Raw genomic sequence first — 7,544 nt, 5'->3', positions numbered from 1 at the left:
TTGTGGGCTTTTAGGACTGCGTATAAAACACCAATAGGTACCACGCCATTTAGACTTGTATACGGTAAAGCGTGTCATCTACCTGTTGAAATTGAACACAAGGCGTACTGGGCTATGAGAGAATGTAATACCGACCTTGTACAAGCCGGAGAAAATAGGTTATCACAACTTAATGAACTAGATGAATTAAGATTACAAGCCTACGAAAATTCTAAAACATATAAAGAAAAAACTAAAGTATGGCACGATGCACGATTAAAAAAGAAAGAATTTGAGCAAGGGGATAAAGTATTGGTATTCCAATCACGTTTCAAGTTTTCACCTGGTAAACTTAGATCCCGATGGAATGGACCATATATAATAAAACAGGTTTTTCCATCTGGATATGCAGAGTTGTATGATAAAGACGGCGGAACTTTCAAAGTGAACAGACACAGACTCAAGTTATACTTTGAAGAAATCAATACTACGGAAAGAGACGAAACCACCTTCTACCCTAAGGACAAATAAATTCAGGGTAACTCTAAGGTTTTAAACTCCATTCTCGATTTTTATTCTTAGCTTTAAGAGTGGGGTTAGATTGGTCTTTCCCTAGCAGACCCTAAAGAACTAGTCTTCTCCCTCCATTCTACCTTTTTAATTTCTTTTGGTTTGTTTTTATTGTTTATTTTTAAGATGCGAGGTCAATATATCTACAACCACTTCATTTTAATATGCGATAAGATTTTACCAAGAGATGTGGTGTTAGATATTAAGAAAAGATGCGATGCGATGAGAAAAGGAGAAAGACAAGATTATAATGAGAAAAATTATGGAAAAGGCAAATCAAAATGCGCTAAAAGGCGTCGGGCACGTCAATTGGGTAAATGTGAAAAATGTGGAAAACCAGCTCACTCAGGAGATTGCCCAAAGAACCAAACGGACTCTAATTTCGAGTACGTAACTTTATGCCGAGATGGGCCTTTCAAATGTTTAGAAGAAAACCTCTTAAACCCACGAGGTTACGCCTACGAGGCAATGGGAAGCGAAATTTCGCGACTCGACTACGAAGCGAGTCAACGTGGGTTCACTATCTAATTCTTTTTCTCGTCGATTGTATGTATGTGCATATATTATTTTTATTTTTTTTTATTTTATTTTGTGTGTATTTTGGTTTATATTTGTTTGCAGTGAGTTTTATAAAAAGGTCTACTATTTAAAATTGATTAAACTTGAATTTAACCTGTTTTCATTAAAAACGATAATGTTAAAGTGTTAAAACTGAATTATTGTTGTTCAAAATTGCACGCTATTAATTGTTAAATTTTTAAGATATCATTTAAATAGTAAACCACGAAAAACAAAATAAATATAAAAAAAATTCTTTCTACTAAATTGAGGTGAAACGCCTTGAGTTTAACTTGTTTCTTTGAAAATGAAAATGTTAGGTGTCACAACTGAATTTTTATTTTTCAAAAAATTGTACAGAATATTTGTTAAATTCTAAAAGTCTATAGTAGATTGCAAAAATATACTCTTTTATCAATAACCGTAAAAATATATAACTTGTAAATCTTTGTCGTGGATAATGATAGGTTTGACAACCGAAATTAATCTCTACCTAGACGATAGGAAACAAAGTTTTAAGTTTGAAAATTAGTTGATTTAAGGGTATATAACAAAAATAGAGTGAATTTTTATTTATTTAATTTTTATTTTTCATGTACTTGTTTTTATTTTATTTATTTTCGATAAAATTATAAAAACTTTAAACTTTTAATTAATTGAATTTTATAAATTGAAATTAAAAATTTATAAACGGATTAAGATCAGGTGTAAAAAAACCGAATTTCCGTTACAAATATAAATTTATAAAAGATATTTTGAATTCAATTGATTTTAAGTTAAATAAAAATAGAGTGTTTTTATTTTTGAATTTGTTTTCAGAAAAACTATAAAAACTTTAACTATTAATGAATTGAATTTTATAAATTTATTTTTAAGATTTATAAACGGATAAAGAACAGGTGTAAAAACCGAATTTCCGTTACAAATATAAATCTATAAAAGAGATTTTAAATTTAATTAATTATAAGTTATATAAAAAAAAAAAAAAAAAAAAAAATTACAGCTGAAATTAAGCCTTACACGATTCGTGTAGCCCTACACGATTCGTGTAAGGCTAAAAATCTGGCCATATCAGAAAAGGGCAGGGGACTGGTTTGCACACTCTATCCCTTCCCCATTTTTTTTTTCTGTGACGAGAGCTCAACCCCAAAAACCCCAAAATCGCACCAAATCATTAAATTAACGCTCTCAATCTCCTCTAATTCTTCAATCTTTCATCATGCCGAGAGTGGTAAGGATTTTTAACCCCTTTTAATTAGTGTTCTTCAAGTTTTTCATTATTTTTTTTTATAGTTATAATCCGAATTTTGTGCATGTTTGTGTTGATTTTTTCTTGATTATTGTTATATCTATGTTGTTAGTAATATGATAAACCCGATTAGCATAAGAAAATGATGTTTAATTAGTGTTTGCAAATTAGGGTTTATACCAATTTGGGAAAAATTGAGAAATTGAAACTAAAGTGTGTTAATTTAGTTATAATTAGTTGTTTTTGAGTATTTTGTTAGTATATAGAACTTGTGAACATGATTTTGATTGCTTGATTGTGTGATTTTTAATTTTAGCCTAAAATTGATAACTTTTGATACTTACATGAATCAAGTATGCGTTTGAATGATGTTAAGGATGATTTAGAAGCTGAGATATGCGCAATGTGATTGAATTGAAGTAGATATGCTTACAAAAATTGCGTGTTTTCACTTGTGAATTAGACTTTTTTTATGAAACTTGATTTTTGATTTGTGATTTTTGGTTTGTTTTTGCTTTGTTTTGGATAATAGAACTAAATATCCCAAGTTTGTTGAATTAAATTGATTAAGGTGGTGTTGAAAACAAGTTGTCTATTGAAGTTAAAATCTTTGCTAACATTTACACATTCTATTGGGATGATTTCCTTGTTTTTAAAATGTTATGCAGGGACCAATTAGAATGAGGGCAGTTAACCAACAAGAGGAAGTTACGCCCGAAATGGAACAACAAATGTTGCAACTACACCCGATTCTACATTTCCCTATTGAAATAAGCCAAAGGGTACAAAAAGTTAAAGATTTACTTACTCTGGTAAATCGAACAATCAATCAAGTTTGCGTTGTTGATTGGACTCCCTTAGGTCACCCAGTTAATTTAGATACACAGATAAGGAATATTTTAACCCAAAGCTACACGGATGAATTTGGGGTAATTAGGTATTTTAATGACTGGGAGAGATTGTTTGGTTTGACTGCTCCTGTATATAGGGATTTGTGTTTAGAATTTTACTCTACTGTTAGGATGGATAAAAGCCCCGCAAGTGTCCAAGATACTAGTTTCTTACAATTCCGACTGGGTGGGGTTGATAGAGTAATGTCCCTAGGCGACTTAACTATGGCCTTAGGGATTTATGAGGGTGATGATATGATTGCTCCAGGTTTTTGGGAATTTATATTTACAGGAGCTAGGTATTCAGGAGATTATGATTCTGTCAGCGTCTGGCGATCTTTTTCCGGAAGAAATTCATATACAGCAGGCCGAGAATCATACCTTAAGATCCAAGATATTCGCTATCGATTAATTCATAAATTTATAGCGAACACGATTAACCAAAGGGCATTCCTTACTACAGATAGGATTAATTATGTCGACCTTTGGTATTTGGATGTTATTAGAGATAGGGAAACTAATATTAGTATACCCTATGGAGTGGCCTACTTTTTGGCCAATGTAGGTAAGGGTGCTCGAGGAGACAGTGACATATCGGGGGGTCACTATATCACATGTTTGGCATCCTGGTTCGATATCAACCCGAACGACTTCGCACCTCCAATCCAACCGATAAATCAACAGGTTCGTACCTTAGGATTGGATGTGTATAGGATAGCTAAAGCTATACGGGTGAGGGCTGGGGTGATTAGTTTAAGGCCACAGGAAGTTGCGCTTCAGGAACCCATGGAAGAGGATGACGAACCCGAGAGGGAAGCCAGGAGGAGACGACGAGAGACAGATCAGGCTAGCTCGTCTCATACAGGTACTTCTGATTTCGATATGCTCCAAAACTCGTTTAACGCATTGAGTTTAGATGTACGTAATTCATATCAAAACTGGGGAGCGAGATCAGAAGATCAGTACACTGCTTTATCTCGGCAATTAGGGGACATTAGGCATACCCAGCTAGATCAATATAATATGCTGTCCAACATCCGATATGATCAGAGGGGAATGGGAAATCAATTAGAGTGGGCGCACCAACAAGCATATCTATACGCGTCTAACCCGCAAGCTTACGCACCCTCAGCCTTTCCATCATATCCCCCATGGCAATCACCCGATGACCCTCTACCTCCACCCTATGACCATAACGCCGCAATAGCCGCGAGTCAGGATGCATATAGGCGTTTCTACGAGGAACAACGCCTAAACGAGCAACGGCAGCGACAGCAACAGGAGGAGGGCGAACGAGGAGGACCATTTTGGAGCCCATTTGACTAGTTCTATTGTTTTTATTTTTTTTTTATTTTTTATTTTTTAGTTTGTAATAACATAATTGAATGGTGTGTATTGATATTCTTTATACTTCTAATGTTTTATTGTATATTAGTAAGAAATAAGTGTGGGGTAATATTGTTTTGTATGCTTGAAGTACAACCCCATATTTTGTGTGTTTTTAACATGGTTTTGACAGGTACAGACAAAAATGCAATTAGACGAAACGAAACATCGATACAAACGTTGGATAAAATCATAGGTAAAACAATTTGAAAATCCAAATCGGTTAACAAAGGAAGTTCCAAATACTTCACACTAATTGTCCTCTCAAATTTATACATTATTATCTGATTTTATGTAATGAGGGCATTACATAATCTTAAGTGTGGGGTGGGAATATATAAATTCTCGAGAACTTATAAGTTATTGGTTTTTATGAAAATTTGAAAATTTTTAAACAAATGTATCTAATCAATTTTTAAGGTAACTACGAGCAATTAAAGATCAGGTGTAAAAACCGAAATTGTTGTCTCCATACATTAAAAATACATAAGTTTATTTGTTTAAAACTTATAAAAGAAAACCATTTATAACAAGAATTTATAAATCCTTATATTGAGAACCATTTATCACATGTTTCTTTGAAGTTTATTGCAGATATCATTGCTAAGGAACGTATAAACCTGAATATTCCATTATCACGAGTAATAGAGGATGAATCAAGTCCATCCCGTAAGGAAGTAAAGTCTTCCGAATTGACACACTTGCTAACTTATGTTAGAAGATGTAGTCCAGAACAGCTGTAGGTTGACGAAAAATCTTGTAAAGTCATCCCTAAAATCGGCTGGAAATCCACCTAACCTCAGCATCAAACAGGGTTTTTGGTGGTCAGACTTATCCTAACCATGAGAAGGATATGTCCCGTACAATGGGGGGGCACAATGCAAATTAGCTTTTAAGACTAATGAATCTAATCCCCAGATGGATGATCTCCGTAAAGATCAACTGCATCTATGTTTGACCGCGGTCAACATACATATGCCATAACAAATTGAGGTGTGCAAACTCATGGTTCACCGATGATATTTGGACACGATATAATTTTGTTCTAAAACTTATGCTATTTTATGAATTATATTTGTGTAAAACTATTTTTGGACATTTGGCTTCAAGTTCCATGATACTACAATCATGGGGGCGAATAGCTTGCTAATCGCCGACTGAGACTTCGGTTTTCAGTTACCCTCAACCGGAATTTGAGGTTAAAACCGGAAAACGTGTCTAGTGTAAAAACTAGCATGACATTTTATAAAATCATAAAACGTTTTCACAAGGTCCAATTTTCCCTAAGGATCCAAATTTTTAAACCCTAATCACGAGTTTCATGTTTGTTTCTGTTGTCAGAATTTCATTTCGTGTGGTGTGCGTGTGATCCAATAAATACTGTGTTGTGTAATATATTTCATATAGCGTGTGTTTCATTTCGTGTAGTGTGTGTTGTGTGATCTAAATGTTCGATAAGAAAGATATATAATGTTCTAACTCTGTTAAAAGATGTAATTGCTTGAGGACAAGCAACGTTCTAGTGTGGGGTATTTTGATACTGCTCTAAACATACATATTATTCAACGCAATATCACTTATATTTCATAGGTTTTTATCATCTACAAAGACATTCAATGCGCATTTCACGAGAAAAACGACAAAAGAGTGAAGTTAGAAGAAACAACGATAAAACGATAGTTTTAACTAGATTTATATCAAGAAACGTTTATCCGAATGAAAGTACAAGATGAAAGAAGAAAAGAGTTCAAATGAGAAGTGCCAAATCTGTACACGTCAAACACGGGATCAACAAAGAACAACTGAAGAAGAAAAATGAAGAAAACTGTTATTTGATCTTACACGATTCGTGTATGTCTACACGAAACGTGTAGAATATTTGTTCTCACACGAATCGTGTACTGATACACGAATCGTGTAATGTTAGGCCGAGATAATGATAACACTGAAATGGGGCGGCTGCTTTTGATGTTTAAAAAATAATTCTTTTCTCAAATTGAAGACAGCAAAGACTCCATCCAATTAAGTTCAACTACTACTTCTATTCAGTTTAAATACGGAGTACGTTGAGAAGATCAGGGACACATTATTACAACACAAAATTACTATACACACACATATTTTCATACAATTATTATACGCAAGTTATTATTCTGTAATTTTTATTACTCTATTAGTTCAAGGTTAAAAATAGTTGTAATATTTAGGGGTATTGTTCGTGATAAAGGGTGTTATTGTACGCGTGAAAGGGGTGTTATTATTGTAATTTTTCTACCATTTGAAGTTAATGCAAGTGAAGATATTTTAGTAAGTTTACTCTGTTAAAATTAGCGTTGTTATTATGTTTGCATATCTATATTTTTATGTCTCCCCTAGTGTAATGAATAGCTAAATTTCCCTAGTGTTTGCTTAAATGTAGAGCCCCTAGTGAAATGGATTGTTACCATTAGTAAAGTTAAAATGTAACTTTAGTATTTTTAATATTGAGCCTAGTTAAAAGAACCATTTTTGTGTAATTAGGTATTTAACCCTTGCCACTTAATTTAGTAAATGTAAATAACGAAAGTTATATTTATTTACCTAAATTAAGCTTCAACATTAAAAATGATCTAGACGAATTTATGGATAAGTTATTGACACCAATTTAGAAATAAACTTCGGTGGTTTGGGTGATATCAATAAATTATATGAAGGTGAAATTATAAAAAGGGAAACCGTTATAATTTGGGTGTTGGCGAAGGTCAAAACTAGGCTAGGTCTCAATTTAAATGCTTAGGGAATAGTAGCTTTCTAAAAAGAATCCAATGAAAATTAGATTTTATTTAGTTAAGTTGTAACTTTATATTTATTCGAGAGAAAAATGTAAAGTTTGATACTAGAACATTTTAATAGGGCGTAAAACTTAAAACAAT

This window comes from Rutidosis leptorrhynchoides, chromosome 7 (assembly GCF_046630445.1).
Source record: "Rutidosis leptorrhynchoides isolate AG116_Rl617_1_P2 chromosome 7, CSIRO_AGI_Rlap_v1, whole genome shotgun sequence".
Taxonomy (NCBI): domain Eukaryota; kingdom Viridiplantae; phylum Streptophyta; class Magnoliopsida; order Asterales; family Asteraceae; genus Rutidosis; species Rutidosis leptorrhynchoides.
The sequence above is the reverse complement of the archived record's forward strand: the minus strand, read 5'-3'. Positions refer to the sequence as shown.